Source organism: Syngnathoides biaculeatus, chromosome 22, assembly GCF_019802595.1.
Source record: "Syngnathoides biaculeatus isolate LvHL_M chromosome 22, ASM1980259v1, whole genome shotgun sequence".
Taxonomy (NCBI): Eukaryota; Metazoa; Chordata; class Actinopteri; order Syngnathiformes; family Syngnathidae; genus Syngnathoides; species Syngnathoides biaculeatus.
This window is the reverse complement of record NC_084661.1, coordinates 910,742-930,317: the sequence shown is the minus strand read 5'-3', so window position 1 is coordinate 930,317 and position 19,576 is coordinate 910,742. Positions and strand designations below refer to the sequence as shown.

The following is a 19,576-nucleotide window of genomic DNA, read 5'->3' as shown; positions in this document are numbered from 1 at the left end:
TTGTCATAAAATTATTTTACTGATTTTATGATTGTCTTGACATGAGAAAAGCAATATTCTGAACATACTCCATATGGGTTCCTTTCACATGATTTAATGTACTCTATCTTTCGCCCAAAGTTAGCCGGGTTAGGCTCCAGCACTCCGTAATCCTTGTGAGGATAAGCGGCTTGGAAAATGGATGGTTGAAAGATCTACTATTGAAAAACAAACTAGTTTAGAAAATGTGTTATGCTTTCTTAGTGGGGCGGGGGGGGTGCAAGTAAATGTCTCCAATGTTGACTCAAATTATGGAGACCCAGTGAAATAACAAAAGTGCATAATGATGAAAAAAAAATAAAAGTAATTTATCTATTATTCCTTAAATCCATTACATTCGTCTTTTTGTACAATTTTAATAAAAGGAAAAACTTGGACTAGTTGTGATTGTACTGTTCTCTTCATGTGTTTTACTTCCAAAGTGCTAACATGAATAAACAGCCAGCCAAACTCCTTTTCAAGAGCCAGGAAGTGAGTGTGCTTGCTCCTTTAATGACTTCTTAACAGGTCAAGTTGGGTGACATAATGAAAATGGAGTGAAACTAGAAAAAGAAATACAAAACATACTAAATAGACTGCAATGTCAAATCAGTATGGAGTATAAACATCTTCCATTAGTATATGAATTAAACATTCACATTCAGTAAGTCTAAGCACAAACAGCAACAGCATTCTAGTGAAGTGAGTAGCAGATACACATACTGCTGCTAGCTATCTCATGAGAATGAACACAACATGTAAAGTTACTAAATCAGAGCAGCTCACAAATATGCACGAAGATACTGTTAAAGTGACTAACAATACTTCTGAAACATGTAAAGAACATAAATTACTCACAGCCATTGCTTTCTGACGGATTCATGCACAGGAATAAGCTGATTTCAACGTGCTACATCTTTCAACTGTTGACATGCTTTTTTTCCGTTTTTCACGCTGCTCAGCGCTTCCTACTTCCTGTATTCTACAGTTTCAAAATAAAAGCTCAGCAATGCACTCTCAAAATTAAAAACACAAACAGATCTTTTCTAATAAAATCGATCTTCTTAACATATTAAACACTTGGGGCCGAACACTCCCCGTCTGGCACTAATGCCACTAAAGCATCTGTACTTTAACTTTGATTTTCTTTTGCCAGGAGCAAGACATCAGAGATAGGCCTCAAGAAAGTCTTTATTTTGTCTTGCGACGTCCTGACTTCAATTTTGCGGACCTGTCCATCACTGCTTGGTAAGGTGGAGACGACAAGCCCCATCGGCCACTCGTTGCGATGTGTCTGGCTCTGCTTCAGCAGCACTATGTCTCCAACCTGCAGGTTACGATGTGGTGTGTGCCATTTGCATCTTGGCTGAAGGGTGTGGAGATATTCATCCCTCCATCGAGACCAGAATTCGTTTGCCAATGCTTGGACTTGTTTCCACTGACACTTGAAGAGATCCTTTTCATTGAAGCCTCCAGGTAGAGCAGGTATCCCCGGTTTTTGGGTCAAGAGCATAGCAGGGGTCAACATCATTGGAGAAGTGGGATCAGAAGAGACTGGGATCAAAGGCCTTGCGTTGATGTTAGCAGATAGCTCTGCCAAGAGGGTGCAAAGCACTTCATGGGTCAGGTGAGTATGTCTGGTTTGCAGCAACATGGAGTCAAGAATTCTTTGGGTTATGCCGATCATGCACTCCCTGACTCCTCCCATATGGGATGCGTGTGGGCGATTGAATTCCCAGGTACAACCATTCTCGTGGAGGAACTTAAGAGTGGAGGCTTGACCTGGATCAGCTCGTTCCATACACAGCTCAGAGCTGGCTCCCACAAAGTTCGTGCCTCTGTCTGATCTCAGCTGCTTAGCTGGCCCTCTTAAGGCGAAGATCCTTCGCAGGGCATTGATACAACTGGCAGTATCCATGGACTCTATAACTTCCACATGTAAAGCCCTGGTGCTCATACATGTAAAAAGTATAGCCCATCGCTTACTTTGAGCCATTCCGCCTCTTGTGCGTCGACTGATCACATTCCAGGATCCAAAAACATCTAACCCTACATACGTGAATGGTGGAGATGAGCTCAGACGTTCTGAAGGGAGGTCAGCCATCTTTTGTGTCTCAAGTTTTCCTCTGTGACACAGCGATGAAGAACTGAGCCTATTAATCTTTTGCCAGCAACAATCCACAGACCAGCAGCCCTGATTGCTACCTCTGTGAACTGCCATCCTTGGTGTTTCACTTTCGCATGATGATGACTCACAAGCAATCTTGTGACGTGACTTCGCTTCGGGAGAATGATTGGGTTTTTGACCTCAGGATTGACTGAAGCATGTCTCAGACGTCCTCCTATTCGCAGGAGACCATCACACACGAAAGGGTCGAGATTCAGAATCGTGCTGGATTTTGGTATGGCCCTGTTCTCTAGTAGTGCGACACACTCTTCTGGATAAGCATCTCTCTGGGCAGCTTTGATTATGACGATCTTTGCCGCTTCTAACTCTTCTGGAGTGCGAGGTTGGTTGCACTGATGCCATCCTTTACATGTAACTGTTGAGTTTGTCCTGTGTGAGTGAATCTGATGGATCAAGAAGGAAACTGCTCTCAGCAAGGACTCCCAGGTCAAGAACCATTGCAATCGTTCTGAGGTGAGTTCACTTTCTCTGAGCGAAGTAGCAAGAGTGGTCAGCTGAGGCCTCACATCAACGTCTTCCTCAGGATCCACCAGCTCAAACGATCTGGGTGTTTTTGGTTGGTGTGGTTTGTGAAGGAATTTTGGCCCTGTAAACCACATAGTGTCTGTGAGCCGTGACGCAGGTACAGATCTGGTGGCTAAATCAGCTGGATTCTGATTTGTAGGATTTTTGTTCAATGTGCTTTGCAATGAATGAAGATGGGAGAGAGCTTGAGCACGGTTGTTTGGAAGGCATGGTCTGGGTGTTCTGAATGGTGGAGGAGCGATCCAACTGTTTTGCTCATCTCTCTTGAACTCTGCTTGCATGATCTCCAGAAAGGTCTCATCTTCGAAGGACAAGGCAAGTTTGTTATCATCTTCCGTTCTCACGAACACATCTCGTCCGAGTTTATCTTTTGCAGTAACACCAGAGGCAGGATATGTTGTCAGCTGTGCGGAGATAGACTGTCTGTGCTCCCCGCCGTAGCCTACTCTCTCTCTCACACTGATGTGATTCTGGCAAGGCATCAGAAAAGATGGGCGTCCATTCTGTAGGACATGGGTTTTAAGGACTGATACAGTGGACTTGTATGTACTATCGATGCAAACCTTCCCTACTATAACCCATCCTAAATCCAAACGCTGGGCAAAGGGAGCATTGTGGGGTCCATTGATTTGATCTCTCACCTTGTGAACTTGCATGAGGTCTCTCCCCAGTAGGATTAAGATCTGTGCTTTAGGATCGATCTTTGGGATGTGAGGTGCCATGGATCTCAAGTGAGCATGGGAGTGAGCGATCTCTGGAGAAGGGATTTCCGATCTGTTGCTCGTAACTTCATTGCATTCAATGAGCGGAGGCAAGTCCAAACACACTTCACCATTCAATGCTTCGATCTGAAAACCAACAGCCTTTCTCCCAGTCATTTCCGTGGTTCCAGCACAAGTCCTCATCAGGTAAGCTGTATGGTCCCCTTGGATGTCAAACATCTTAAAAAACTCAGACCTGGCCAGTGATCGATTGCTCTGGTCGTCGAGGATGGCATACATCTTGATTGAGCGTTCTCGCTGTCCTTGGGGAAAAACCCGGACTAAACATATCTTGGCGCAGGACCTTGGTGGGAGACCTTCGCCGCAGACCTTGGTGCACCTGGAGGTCACTCTGGAGGAGAGCTGTTTTGGTGTTCTACGTCTGATTCTGTCGGAGGAGATGGTGCAGCGGAGACAGCAGTGTCTGGGTGCATGACAGTGCAATGTTGATTGCTTTCACACTCATTGCATTTCAGCTCTGCTGGACATTCTCTAGCCACATGAGTACCAGAACAGCACTTGAAACAACGTCTGTATTCTTTTAGAAGCCTTTAGAAGTCTATCATGTTAGCGGCTGGAGCAGAAGAAGAATGCTGTGGGTTGCTCTGTATGAAGTGGTTTGATTGGCTAGCATGACTGAATGAGGGAGAGCTCTGCTCCTGATAGGCTTTAAAGGAGGACTGGGGGTTCTGAGGTGAGCTGAGAGGCTGAGAGTGCGGGTTGGAGCGCTTAAACAGGCTTGTCTGAGGCTGAGGTGCTGATAAGCACTCACTTTGCTGTGTGTTCCTTGTAGGCGTGGCATCACAGTTGTGTGCAGGGGTTAATTCAGGAGCTTCCTGCTGTCTTGGTGGCGATGCTTCTTTAAAACAATGAGGAGTTATATCCACAGACGATGCAGTTTCAAAGCTGGCTCGAGCCTGATGTTCCACATATGCCTTTGTACACTGACATGTTATCTGCGATGAGATGCGACTCCTGGCGCTGTACCTATCCTCATATTCTGGTCCTGCTGCAGCTTCTAAAACTTCAGCCTCTACAATAGCAGCAGCAGCTGCCTTTTCCAGTCCTAGAGCTTCTAAATCCGCTTCTACTGTAGCCTTTTCCAAATCCAATCTAGCTCTCTGTCTTTTCAGTTCTAACTCCTTCTGAGCGAATGTGGCTCTGCGTGCAGCTTCAGCTTTAGCTCTAGCTCTAGCAGCAGCACTAACTACTGAAGACTTGGAAGTGGCTTTGGAGTTGGAGTTGAACACTGATGCCGCTTTCTCCTCCCTTTCTATTGCTTGTGCTTCCATAACTGAGGCAGACGAATCGTTCTGATTCATTGCCTTTTCCCTATACTGTTCTCTTCATGTGTTTTATTCCAAAGTGCTAACATGAATAAACAGCCAGCCAAAATCCTTTTCAAGAGCCAGGAAGTGAGTGTGCTTGCTCCTTTAATGACTTCTTAACAGGTCAAGTTGGGTGGCACAATGAAAATGGAGTGAAACTAGAAAAAGAAATACAAAACATACTAAATAGACTGCAATGTCAAATCAGTATGGAGTATAAACTTCTTCCATTAGTATATGAATTAAACATTCACATTCAGTAAGTCTAAGCACAAACAGCAACAGCATTCTAGTGAAGTGAGTAGCAGATACACATACTGCTGCTAGCTATCTCATGAGAATGAACACAACATGTAAAGTTACTAAATCAGTGCAGCTCACAAATATGCACGAAGATACTGTTAAAGTGACTAACAATACTTCTGAAACATGTAAAGAACATAAATTACTCACAGCCATTGCTTTCTGACGGATTCATGCACAGGAATAAGCTGATTTCAACGTGCTACATCTTTCAACTGTTGACATGCTTTTTTTCCGTTTTTCGCGCTGCTCAGCGCTTCCTACTTCCTGTATTTTACAGTTTCAAAATAAAAGCTCAGCAATGCACTCTCAAAATTAACAACAAAAACAGATCTTTTCTAATAAAATCGATCTTCTTAACATATTAAACACTTGGGGCAGAACAGTGATATTCATTAATTCACACAGAAGTATTAAATGTAATGACAAGCTTGGATAACAAAAATTAAAGGTAACTCCAACACTAAGATTATGCTTTTGTGTTCATTTTCATGGAAAAGGCATACATTTATATATATATATATATATATATATAATATATATATATATATATATATATATATATATATTAAACAATGGGACAAAAATCATATCTTGGGTATCCAAAAAATTTGAAATAGCATCTTCAGAAAACAGGTAGGAGATTATGAAACGTCATTTTCAACACCTCACAACAAGCAGTTTTGACATTAAAAGTTTTAAAAATATTACTTCTGAATATTATATAATATATATAATATAATTATAATTATATATCATATTATTTTCTTTTGATGGATGACAACTGCCAACAATTCAAAAACTCATGACAGTAAAATTAATTTTCAAAACAAAATCCAGTGGGGGATGTCTTGTCAATTATTGGTGTGATTATTTGTAAATGATCCATTTGCACATTTATTCATACATTCTCATTCATTCAATATCCAAAGGCTAAATCTTCATCTATCTCATCTTTGATTCGGTGCATTTGATTTTTTTTTTTTTTTTAATGAACATGGCAGACAGACACTGTGACCTCTGTGGCCACCATACACAGTGCAATATACTTTATATCTATACCTCATGCTGCTATGGGAATGTGCAGTTTCACTGCTGTTGTGCTCCACCTTATGTACAATATAACCCCCTCTGTAGCTTGGAAGGCTGTCTATTTGATTGATTGTGTTGTTTTTCTAATGTACTTTTGAAAAGGTGCGGCGGCACATAAACTGTACTTTCAGTACAGCTGTACAATAAGATGTAACAATAAACCGTTGAATTCACATGACGTGAAACGTGAAATGGCCCTTCTTCGAGCGCGGCCATCAAACAGAACCGTTAACCAACAGCTTCACTATGAACATGTTCAAAATCATGGCACCTTTTATAAGAATTTAATTGAACTTGAGGGGGGTGGGGGGGGTACAGACATTGACCTGCTGATGACACTAATAACAAAAGTAGTATATTGTTCCGAAGCGACAGTGGCCAGATATAGCTGGATGAAAAGTGCAGAACTGACCAACCCCTCCAAGTGTTTCTCTTATATGGTGGTGCTTGTTGATCACCTCAAGTGCATTAAATCTACCTCTCCTTAAAGGGGAAATCCAGTGCTTTGCATGAACAGTGTATCCAATAGGTCATGTAATATGTACGCTTTTTTGACAATGTGATGTTAAATTTTATCGACAATTCCGAATTTTCAGGGGCGCTGCTATTTTCGCGAGTCACATGACCTACATGCGCGGATCTGACATGTACCGTGCCACAACAAAGGCTCGATTACATGGGACACCATTTATGCCCAGCACCGATTTCTCGGATTGGACTATGATGAGTTGTGGAAGTATACATGCTGAGCCAACTGCAGGGGCGAGGGTTGGAAAGATGCCACTGTGGAGAATCCTTAGAGGGATTACGAAACAGCGTTTAATAAAGAATGTAGGTAATTAGTTTCAGCCTCGGCTATTGCCAATTGTTATTTCTATAATTTCCAATGAGCATCATTAACAGATGCAAATTCACTATAATCCATATGTCCGTATGGCGGCCAATTTGTGAGCTCCTCCTGGCAGTTCTTACTCCCGGTTTAATCACAGAGGAGTCAAAGTTGTCAGGTACAGAGCCGAGCTGTTGGAGTACATCCCACGACTAAATAAACTTCACATTTAATGACGAATAACTCATGTTTATGCTGACACCGAATCCCTCCATTCATCCGATGTGTCTTTACACCTAATTTATCTTCTTTCCACCCTCGTTTTCCCTAGTTTGAGCCTGCAAAGTTTATGGTGCATGGCTGAGAGAATTTCCATTAGTTCACCTGCCTGTAGATTTTTCCTACTCAGCAACGACTGTGTTTGTGAAAGGCATGCTGAATGCTTTTGCCCAATATTCCAGCATGCTGCCTGTTTCGATGGAGTGGATGCCATCTAGAACATGCTTTTAAAAGTACAATTTTACACTTTGAGCCAGTGTGGACAGCCAGACAAATTTGAGCCACAGTTGTCACAAATCACAAGTGTTTGTAGAAGCTCATCGGTCAAACACAATCATTTCTGAGATGTTGGCTCCGATTTAAAATTAACCGTTGCCATTGGAAATAATAGGAATTAACTCCATCGTGCTACAAGCAAATTGGCCATCATAAAACCAAAACGAGGTAGTGTTGAAGGTATTAATAACATTCCTAAATGTCATAAGTGTATAAACAACGAATGTTGATATCTGTGGAAAAAAAAACTTAAAATTAAATCTTCTCATCAGAAATAATGGAAAATAAATGAACCCATCCCATAGGCAAACTCTGGACATCATAAAGCACTAAAAGAGTGTGGCCAATGCACACGTTATGAATCTTAAGGCTCTGTCACACAATGACGTTCTGGTCAACGTCCTCTGAACATTTCAATCGTTCTATTTTTCAGCATTCTCAAACGCAGATGACACATGTGGCGTGTGATTAACGTGTGTCTAAAGCATGATATGACGTGTGTCTAACGCACGAAAAGCATGTCTAATGCACGAAAAGCGTGTAACAGCGACCAAATAAGATACCCCTAAAAACCAACGTAAGACGAGTGTGTTGAGCGTTTGACCAATGGATGAATAACAACAGAAAAGCGTGTAATTTTTACAGTGGAACCAGCACTAAAACGTTGGAAAGTTCATAGTCACTTCAGTTGTTGTCGTTAGTTAGCACAGTGAGCATCATGCCGCCGAGAAGAAAAAAAGTTAGGGTGCGGACTTCAGCAACTACCGCTGCTAGTAAGAAAGCTAAGCCTCTTTCATCACGAGCAATGTGTTTGGAGGAAAAACAACAACAGCAGGAGGAAGAGCACGTCCGTGAAGTCACGCACTATGTGACACCCCCTGGGAACCCTAAACACCTTGCAAACCCCAGTGAGGACGGTCCGACAAAGAGACAAAAGAAGCAGAGAAAGGATTGTAGGATCCTGGACTGGGGTGTTGAGGATAGTCTGGTGGAGTTTTTCCGCGAAAATGAACTGCTGCTTTCTGGATTTTCCATAGTAGGTGCTCTCTACTGTAGCTTAATATTAAATGGACCTTGCTTTTACAAAGCATCGGTTTATATACCCATATGCATGGAAGTTCGGGAAACGCTCGAATGACGCTCAATGGACACCAAACGACGTTCGTTTCACTTTGGTTACACGCTGTGTGCGCTAGGGGATTGTTCAGTGGGCGTTGACAGGTTGCCAGTGAGTTGTTCACTGCAAAGCAAACAATTAAGTAACAACCAAGTAAAGCTAGAGTTACGAGTGACTAACGATAGACAAACACGTGCAACGCTCGGCGTACCTTAGTAAAACATTCCACGGACTTTGTTGAACGTTCTTCAGCATTTAAAATTAAACGCTGATGAACGCTGGTCTCGGTGAGAACTTTTGTGTATGTTCAAAACTTTTATTCCGGACCGGCGTTCTCCGCCGATTCCCGGCGATCATTGACGTTCACTGGCGTGGAAACAACGCTACTCTGGAGCGACTACCAACATTTCCTCAAACGGTATAGGACGCTGGCCAGGACGTCATGGTGTGACGGGGCCATGAAGGTCATTTTGCATACTCTGAAGTTGTGTTAAAATTGGGAATTTCTTCCATTTCCACGCATTTACCGATAGGTGATTGAGGCCCAATGTGAGCAGCCATTTTGTGATGGTGAAACATCGTATCACCGCAACTCTTGCCTCTTCTCAACCACTGAACGAAGCAAATGCAGCAGGATCTCTTGAAACGTGTGCACGTTGATCAGCTGATCTGCACTGAAAGAGAAAACACATAGTTTGTAGTTTTGGTTTATAATGTATCTATTCCCCAGGTTTTAAACAAACAACAGGGTCAACCGCTTTCAGAAGCAGTTTGAGTTTCTTCCTTAACAAAACCTTTTCAAGAACAGAATGGCACTCATGTGTGCCAACACAGCTGGCTTCATACTTACACCAGGCCTAAAGTCTGTCAGCCTTTTAAGAATAAAAATAAGAATCCGCTGCCTGTGTTTTAAATCCACAATGCCAAAGTGGGGATCACTAAAGGCAGCCAGCCAATCACAAGGCAGAAATCAAACAAATGTTGTTTTACTTCATCTGAGTCAATTGATTAACCAGAATATATTTCAAATAGGAAAAAACAGTGTTGTGACAAATATTAGTATTCATTTGAATTGCAATCTTTAGACCTTTGTGGCATATGACAAATATTGTTCAGAAATAACATTCAACTAACTCACTACAGTGTATATTTACAACGGCGAAACGTGAATTATTTGATAGTATATTGGAAAGTCAGCTAGTAGTACCAAAAAAATGGGAAACAGATTTCCACAGATATTAATTGGGGACTTTAAATTGCTCATAGGTGTGCTTGTGAGCGCGACTGTTGTTTGTTTCTATGAGCGCTGAGATTGGCTGGCAACAAGTTCAGGCTATACCCCGCCTCATGCCTGATGATAGCTCAGATGGGCTCCAGCACACCCGCGACCCCTGTGAAGATAAGCGGCTAAGAAAATGAATGGATGGATGGATGGATGGATGGATGGATGGATGGATGGATGGATGGATGGATGGATGGATGGATGGATGGATGGATAGTTTTCTGTCTGTCTGCTCAATGCAACACTGTCTGAAACAATTCATAATGTTTGGAGATATATTTTCACCTTGCATAAAACATAATTAGCCACATATTAATTAATTTTACCCATAGTCAATCAATGAATTTAGCTAAATTGTTCAAAATGTTATTTCTGTTCTACGTTTCTGTAGGTACAAAGTATTGAATGCCAACTTTATCCCTGATGTGATGGCTCAGAAAATGAATGGATGGATATGCATTGATTTAGAGTTTCTAAATAAAGAAAAAGAAGTAGGCGAACAAATCCTTAATTAAAATGGAAAAATATAAATAAATAAATAAATAAATAAATAAATATAAATATATATTATTTATATTATATATTTAACAATAAACATAAAAATGAAAAAATTAAATAAAATTATGGAAACATATATATTATTTTAGGTTACTTAGTATAGCAGTTTTAGAAAACTGGGAGCCTTGGAGATGATTTCAAAACTTCTAATCGTCAAACAGTTACTCTACCCTTGAGCCATGTTATCTGGAAAATTCCAGACTGTTTTACAGAGTAGACCCATTTGTTGTGTAACATGTCTCATTAGTAGTCATTGTTCAGTTATCTGTCTGAATTGATTCTGGTCTGTAGACTTTCTCAAGACTTTTTTTTTTTTTCAAGAAATCTGCGTCTGTGATGCAGTTTGTGTCCATGCCAGTTATGACAGCTTCCATCAGCACTTTGGTTGATTTTAGAAGTGGTCCCAATATTGAATTTGCCACTGTGTGGTGAGCTTTCAAATTGAGCTTTCACACTCCACACAAACTCACCGAGCTTTTGAGGCCATAGGGTCGATCATAATGGAATGCACAGCACTCCGCTGCTTTTCTCTCCTGGCAATGGATCATTGATACAGTTCCAAGCAACTCATTTTCCCTATTCCGCGAGCCGAGCGGATTCAGTGGAGCAGATCAGAGTTGACTAGATTCGACTAAGAGAAAGGTACGGCCCTGGATATGTAGGGGTGAGAATATGCTGCACGCATGGTTTGCTTCTGTAATTTAAGGTTCCTAACAGGAAGAGCTGTGCTGTATAGCTGAGGGATTCCATCCCTCATTATAAAATGTCTACTTGTCTCGGTCCATAGGCTTGGTGTTATTTCGACCACTGTTGTAGGCTCAGGTTATTATACAGCTTTGCAATATATTCACAAGGGGTAGTTAGCTTGGGAGTGAAATATTAGGCAAGGAAAATGTCATGTGAAGCTTATATGTCTGTGTTGAAGTGGGCTTAGTCTGACACACTATGAGGGATGGATTAGTACTGAACGATGTATCGCTGCTACCGCCATTCTGCAAATAGCTCCTTCCATCATCTTAAATCATTTTCATGTTCTTCCTCAATCATTATTTTCATCCATAAAGAATCCCATCTCCAGAGACCACCAAACCAGGTGCTTCTATCACGTTACAGGTCCAACTCAATTACCCCATACCTGATTCTTTCAATCACTTTGCTGCGGGATCTGATCCAACCTCATTATGTGGTTGGAGAGAGATACCTCAAGTACATAACACATTCAGAAGGTATATTACAGTGATGGGCAGCGCAATGATCCCTGAGAGATTTGACCAATTTCAAGCTCTTAATATTGTCAATTTGAACTGCAAGCTAACAACAACAGCAGTGATAGAAGGAGGTAAAAGTCCAATGTGGGTAACTTGAGTCAAGTCGCCAATTTTAGGACTCCACTTGGCTTGGACTTAAAACACATCTGTCCTGTTTACAGTTTGACAGTTAATAATCAGCATTTTCAAAACATTTTGCCATTTGTTTGTTTTGTTTTTTGAAAGCAGAGTATGACATGTATCAATATTTGTTTGTAGACTTGATAGTTGTGACTTGCATACACTGTATGTGACCTACTCCCACTTCTAGAAAAGAACAAAAGTGTAAATAATTATAATTTATATCAAATTTATTGGGAATGATTATTTGGACACAGTACAATCAGCAGTATTACTTGTTTCTTTTAGTTTTGTTTTAGTTTGGTTTGTTTTTTCTGTTGTTTTTATACTTGACTCTACAAGCTTTGAAACAAAGCAAAAACGAGTTTAGCCTCACAAATACAATATTTTCTCATGTAAATCGGGGGTTCCGAGCAGCATAGTACAGTATGTTCACAAGTTAGTATATATTTTAAATCGGAAACTGCAAACTTTTGAAATTCACCCAAGAGAGTTTACTTTCTAAACAAGACAACGAGCCACTGTATAATTTGCATGTATGGGACTCCTAAACTCAACGTGACGAATTGATTTAATTTACTTAAAATTATTTGGTCTGATGCTCTAGGCGAAATAAAGCACTATATTCTACAGTTTGATCAAGTTGTCACTCAGCATGATAAACACATACACTATATATTACCTTTTGTACATAACTCCATCCAACCATTTACTGAGCCACTTATCCTCACAAGGGTCGCAAGAGTGCTGGAGCCTATCCAGCTATCATCATCCAGAAGGCCAGGTACACCCTGAACTGGTTGCCAGCCAGTCACAGGGCACATAGAGATTCATTGAATGTTATGTAATGTAAGCAGACTACCAAATATACACTGCTGAATTAAAAAAAAAACAAAGGATCACATTACATGGTAACTCGAAGTGAGTCACAGTTCTAGGATATCTACCTCTCTACCTGGGTAGCTACACAACTTGTGAATCAATTTCACTTGCTGTTGTATAAATCCAACAGACAACTCGTGGAACTGATGTCATGATCTGTGCCCTGGTGGTGCTTTTTGCCTCTTTTTTTCTTCTCTCTCCACCACTAATCACCGCCTCAGCCGAACACCTGATTCCACTCAGTACTCACCAAAGCCTGCATTTAAGACTGTCAATTCTAGTATACCAGCGCCAGAGTATTCTCATTCCTGCGCAGTACACCAGGCAACTCGTCAGTCGTAAACTTGTAAAAGAAGATATCCTGATACCCGTGGCTGGTTTCCCTCCTCCAATACCCTCCTGCTTTTCCTGCCTTGATGCTCACTCCAACCACACTGCCAAGTTCACCCACCTGCTCATACTCCAGCCTCCCCATGCATCCTGCTCCTATGGACCCTGCTCAAGCCTTGGAATTCTTGATCTCACCCTTCACCCTAATAAACCCGATCCAACTCCTTACCCAGTCTATTTTAGCTTTTGAGTCCAGTCCAATACAAACTGTGACAGAAAACTCTTTACACTACGGACCCAGCAACTCTGAAAGCATTGAGAGCTTCTGTAACAAGGCACCAAGGCCCCCACATTGGTCAACTGGATAAGATCCTTCAGCAAATCATGGACGCTATTAGCACTCTCACACAACAAGTATCCAACATTTCCACTCCCCGCTTCTCCGAATCCCTTGTTAGTATTCTTTATGAGCACGCTGTCTTCAACCTAGCCCCCGCCAACTCCCTTACAGGGAAGCTTACGTTCCCAATTTCAGCCTGTCCTCTTGCCTGCGGTCTCACAACACCAAACCAGATTCCCTGTCTCACCTCCTTCCAGCTCTGTAGAGCCTGAACTCATCCTTCCCTCCTCCTGTTTTGTCAGGGCTTCTACCTGGGAGAATAGTGCTAAATGTGTGACGCTGGAATAAATGTCTTTTTCAAGGGGAAAAAATAAGTTTGCAAATGGTTACATATTAGAGGTCAAACAAAGTCTCTGAATGTTCAACCTATGATGTTCCATCAAGGTTCACAGCCCTCCTCCATTGGAGTTATAAACATAATAATTGCCTGCTCAGTAACTGCATACAGTTTTAACAATGTATTATTTCTTACAACCTCTAATTACATTGTCACTCTCTCCTCTCTCCCTCGCCCTCTTTTTGTGTCTGTTCTAGATTTCATTATCTACTCTCCTTTTTCCTCTTGTCACTCTGGTGCCACAAAGCGCAACACAGCTCTTGTAGAGAAAAAATATTTCAGTTTTAATAGGCTTTACTAAACTGTTAGGCTACCGGGTAAATTTGAATGTCATTTAAAAAAAAAAATCTCTTTGCTTGTCTGGTCCCTTTTTCCTTCCTTATGTGTAGGTAAGATGCCCTCGTTCTGTCCAAATAAAACAAACAAAGGAAAAAAAAATTGTCAAAATGTGTAACAAAGACTAGAACGTATTCAGAGATCATTTTTCCAGATATCGATCAAGTAAACTTTATTTATCCTGGCAATTATTCATTCCTCCATTATCTGAGCCACTTATCCTCAGAAGGGCTGCGAGGAGTGCTGGAGCCTATCCCAGCTATTATTGGGTGTGTGTGTATATATATATATATATATATATATATATATATATATATATATGTGTGTGTGTGTGTGTGGTGTGTGTGTGTGTGTGTGGTGTGTGTGTGTGTGTGTGTGTGTGTGTGTGTGTTATATAGATCAGGACTCATATAATTCGGGACTCAACTAAGAATTTTCTGAAAAAAATATTCCTCACACAAAACTTCAAAGTTCAAGCCACCCTCCAAAATCCAAATCCATTGTTGAAGGTAGAACTCTCTCAGAGCTTTTGTGTTTTGATTTGACTAAGTTAAAACAATTCTGCCAAAATTCCATACAGGAATCTTCCTCTTCTTTCGGCTTGTCCCATTAGGGGTTGCCACAGCGTGTCATCTTTTTCCATCTAAGTATCTCGTGCCTCCTCCTTTCTAACACCCGCTGTCCTCATGTCCTCCCTCACAACATCCATCAACCTTTTCTTTGTTCTTCCTCTCGCTCTTTTGCCTGGCAACTCCATCCTCATCACCCTTCTACCAACATACTCACTCTTTCGTCTCTGTACATGTCCAAACCATCAAACCATCTCTCACCTTGTCTCCAAAACATCCAACTTTAGCTGTCCCTCTAATGAGCTCATTTTTAATCCTATCCAACCTGTTCACACCAAGCGAGAACCTCAACATCTTCATTTCTGCTACCTTAAGGTCTGCTTCCTGTTGTTTCTTCAGGGCCAACGTCTCTAATCCGTACATCATGGCCGGCCTCACTACTGTTTGATAAATTTTGCCCTTTATTCTGGTGGATACTCTTCTGTCACATCGAACACCAGACACCTTCCGCCAACTGTTCCACCCCACTTGGACCCATTTCTTCACTTCCTTACCACACTCTCCATTGCTCTGTATTATTGACCCCAAGTATTTGCAGTCATCCACCTTCGCTATCTCTTCTCCCTGGAGCTTCACTCTTCCCCCTCCACCCCTTTCGTTCACCCACATATATTCTGTTTTGCTTCGGCTAATCCTCATTCCCCTCTGTTCCAGTAGGTACCTCCATCTTTCTAACTGTTCCTCCGCCTGTTCCCTGCTTTCACTGCAGATCACAATATCATCTGGGAACATTATGGTCCAAGGGGAATCCAGTCTAACCTCGTGTGTCAGCCCATCCATTACTTCCACAAACAGGAAGGGGTTCAGTGCGGAACCCTGATGCAGTCCCACATCCACCTTAAATTCTTTTGACACATCAACGGCATATCTCACCGCTGTTCTGCTGCCCTCATACATGTCCTGTACTATTCTAACATATTTCTCGGCCACACCAGACTTACGCATGCAGTACCACAGTTCCTCTCTTGATACTCTGTCATAGGCTTTTTCTCGGTCTAGATACAATGTAGCTCCTTCTGACTTTCTCTGTACTTTTCCACGAGCATCCTCAAGGCAAATAGTCATCTGTGGCACACTTTCTGGGCATGAAACCATACTGTTGGTCGCAGATACTTACTTCTATCCTGAGTCGAGCCTCCACTACTCTTTCGGATAACTTCATTGTGTGGCTCATGATCTTTATTCCTCTGTAGTTTCCACAGTTCTGAACATTGCCTTTGTTCTTAAAATGGGGACTAGCACACCTTTCCTCAATTCTTCAGGCATCTTCTCTCCCGCTAGTATTCTATTGAATAAGTTGGTCAAAAACTCCACAGCCAACTCACCATATTGCTTCCATACCTCCACTGGTATGTCATTGGGAGCAACTGTCTTTCCAGAATTACACACAGGAATGCAAATAAAAAAAGATATTCATAACCAGTTATCACAAACATGCAGCACAGTTATAAAGTTCAGGGCGCAATTACCTTTTGATATAGGGTAAAATATATAGGTCTGGATTTTTTCCCCCTACTTTTTTAATAATATGAAAAAGAATGTTGCATTTACTTGGCTAGTCATTGATTGAGATAATCTGCATACTAGATATTAAATTGTAAATGTAGCTGAATGATTTGAACCAATTGAAATATGATGAGTATGCAAAAAAATCTGAAATCAATAATATTGATACATAAAAAGACACTTGTAAGTATAACTTTACTCATAGATGATGTAATCTCTCAATTGACATTGTCATGATATGGAACTGGAAGACCACCATCTACTCTTATGCCATTCTCTTGGCTTGCAGGGACTACAATGTCAAATAGTAATCACCTGTGCGGTCGCTGCTCAAGTTTCATCAAGTAGAAATCCTACTGTGCCGACAGAGTATCACAGTACCAAAATGAAAGTCCTCATTGAAAGCTCAAAGTGAAAACAGAGTCCGCGTGGAGACATCACCACTGCTAAATGGCACAATTTCACCAGTAATCCTCTTCCCCGTTTAATTGAATCTATAGTTGGAGTTGTTGAGCCCCAGTGCAGACCCTCGCTCAGTAGATCAAGCAGGGTGGTCTATTTGCAGTGGTCCCCGCTATCGTCTAACAGAGATTGTCTGCAGTGGCTTGATAACTGAATAAATCCCTTGAATCTATTTTCATGAATCTCTGATCCTTTTGCTAGGGATTCCAGTTAAATACTAGCCACACAAACATCTGCACTTCTTGCTACAGTCACTAGTGAGTAACAAGGATTGGCGTAATCCTGGGATTGAATGGGTTGGTGCTGTCCAAGGCTAAACGGAATAGGAGCAAAATGTAGTTCTTCTACAAGCTATGTTGGCTTGTTTGTTTACAGGAACACTGTCATTTGGCATTGTCAGTTCTTGTTACCATTGCAGAAAAGCAATTATCCATACAAAAATAATGATTGACACAGAAAATATTCCACTGAAAATATAATGTAGCCATTAGAAAAACGTGTTTGGATCCTTTTTAGGGGCAGAGCAATGGGGTAGCTGTAGAGCGTTGGCCTCACTGTTCTGAGGACCGGGATTCAATTCAATTCAAACCCGCCTGTGTGAAATTTGCATGTTCTCCCCCTGCCTGCGTGGGTTATCTCCAGGCACTCCAGTTATCCCACATCCCAAAAACATGCAACATTAATTGGACACTCTAAATTCCCCCCAGGTGTGATTATGAGTCTGATTGTTGTCTGTCTCTGTGCGCCCTGCAATTGGCTGGCAACCAGTTCAGGGTGTACCCTACCTGAAATGAAAAGGAGAAGTTAATTTGAAATCCTCGCTCCTATTCAAAATGGTAAAACATCAAGAGTATACTGAAATAATATTGAATTAAGTCCTGACAGAAAAGCAAGCTTTTTTTCAAGAGGTTGCAGATGATTTGATATTTGCCTTTGTTCCTTCTTTGTGTGAGATAGAGAAAAGGATCTGTGGTCTAATGTAAAGTGCATTCACCAATCGCATTGCAGAGTAATTGTCAACTTAAAATGGCATGACAGATCTTAGTCATGGTTCACTTGTGAACGTTACATGGACATCTTGAGATAAGACAACATTTGCTACTCGAAAGATTGTCAACGAAGTCACAACACTGCTGTCCTACCAGAGGGATTAATTTTTTTGCAACAGTGATAAATACAGGTGTTCAGATGACTCACACGAAGGCCTTTAACGGCTTTATTAGATTGGAAAAGCAACCAAACAGACTCTCATCAATTTAGGTGCATCTCTAGGGCTGGTATCGTTGTTTCTGAGTTATTGTAACCTGAAGCACAGATTACAGAAAAGTGCATCACACACAGTAGTGGTCCCCAAGAAATGTACTTTTGTTCTCAGACAGTGTTAAAAGCCATCTCGTGAAGAACTGGTACCCAGTAAAAATAAAATTGTCCTCAAGATACACTTGACCAAAAAAAATACTAACTACACTAAAACCTCTTACATTTAAACCATTTCTCTCATCTTTACCATTTTTTTATTAATGTGAGGGACTCACAAATGATAAAAGGGTGGCAAATGACATCGGAAATTGGTGTTTTTATACCATGTTGTGTGCATAAGATGAATAATACAGAACACTACACATAGGGCTATATCTCCACTAACAATGGTGACGCTCCTCCCCCAAATCAGATTTTGGAGAAGTTAAACAAACACTCAACAAAACCATTTGTTCTTCTGTTTGTCTCCGGCAAGCACACAAGGTTCAGGTGACTTCCTAATTGGCTATTACTACATTTTACGACACAATCACAGGAGTCCAAGGATCAGTCGAATTCAGGGTTGACCACACGCATATGAATTTGCGATCGTAAATATTCAGCCTCTTTAACACTTGCGATCGACTTGGACCCCAAATTAGGTCCAATTATCAGTGTGTGTGTGTACTTTGCTTCATTCGTCAGTGGGGGTGAAAGTGTGAGACGTGTCACACCACTGTCTATTAGCATAGTGTGTAACACAACATAACAAAAAAATGATGAAGAATGTGTGTACAATTTGCACACATGCATAACATTTCTGTAAATCAGGATTTACAATCTAAATCATACCAAGCAGTGTAGAATTGCTGTTCCTGCATATTTGTGAGATTGAATAAGGGACATCTTGCCCGTTAGGGGCGAGTAGGCAAATGCTCAGGGTGTGGTATTTTCTGTTAACCCCAAAAAATGGAAACGCTGACACATTTTGATGTAAAGCAGTTACTAATTAATATCACAATACATGCTAATCTGTAAGCAATTTTCGAGAGCATATAAATTGTTTTGGGAAAAAAAGTCATCACGGTATTTGTTGTCGGTGGTGCTTTTTTTTTTAAAGCAGGTATGCTCTAAACCTGGCAACCGCCTACTAAACTATGACTTGGCACAACTATAAACAACGCCAATTAAAAACCTATGATTGTGAATCAATATATTAAGAGTGAAATCTAAATTTAATTTCATATACTCTGTGTTGTTGTTCATTTAGCTTTTCTTAATGTAAATGCTCTTTTATTATTATTATCACCACTCCGATTTATGTTGTAACTCAGCAATGTGACTGACAACTTATATATCTTGCTTGTACTAATTACTGACTTGACTTGACATGCTATAAAACTGGTCGGAACGATTTGCTCTATTGTTTTCCACTGTACAACTTGGGACTTGCATGAAACTTGATGACATGCTTATACCGCTGTAGATAACTCCTCCACCTCCAGTTATTT

The 19,576-nt window shown here is 41.0% G+C and overlaps 1 protein-coding gene across 2 annotated transcripts in view; it reads right to left on the bottom strand.

Moving 5' to 3' along the window:
• The window catches only part of LOC133495547 (protein shisa-6), a 126,153-nt gene extending 120,782 nt beyond the window's left edge, over positions 1-5,371 (bottom strand). For both annotated transcript variants that reach the window (XM_061810350.1, XM_061810351.1), the window contains exons 1-2: positions 5,274-5,371; positions 877-4,978 (exon numbers count right to left, since the gene is read on the bottom strand). The gene's annotated coding sequence lies outside the window, so the exon portion shown is untranslated. The remainder of the gene's footprint in view (positions 1-876; positions 4,979-5,273) is intronic.
• Between the last annotated feature and the right edge of the window lie 14,205 nt (positions 5,372-19,576).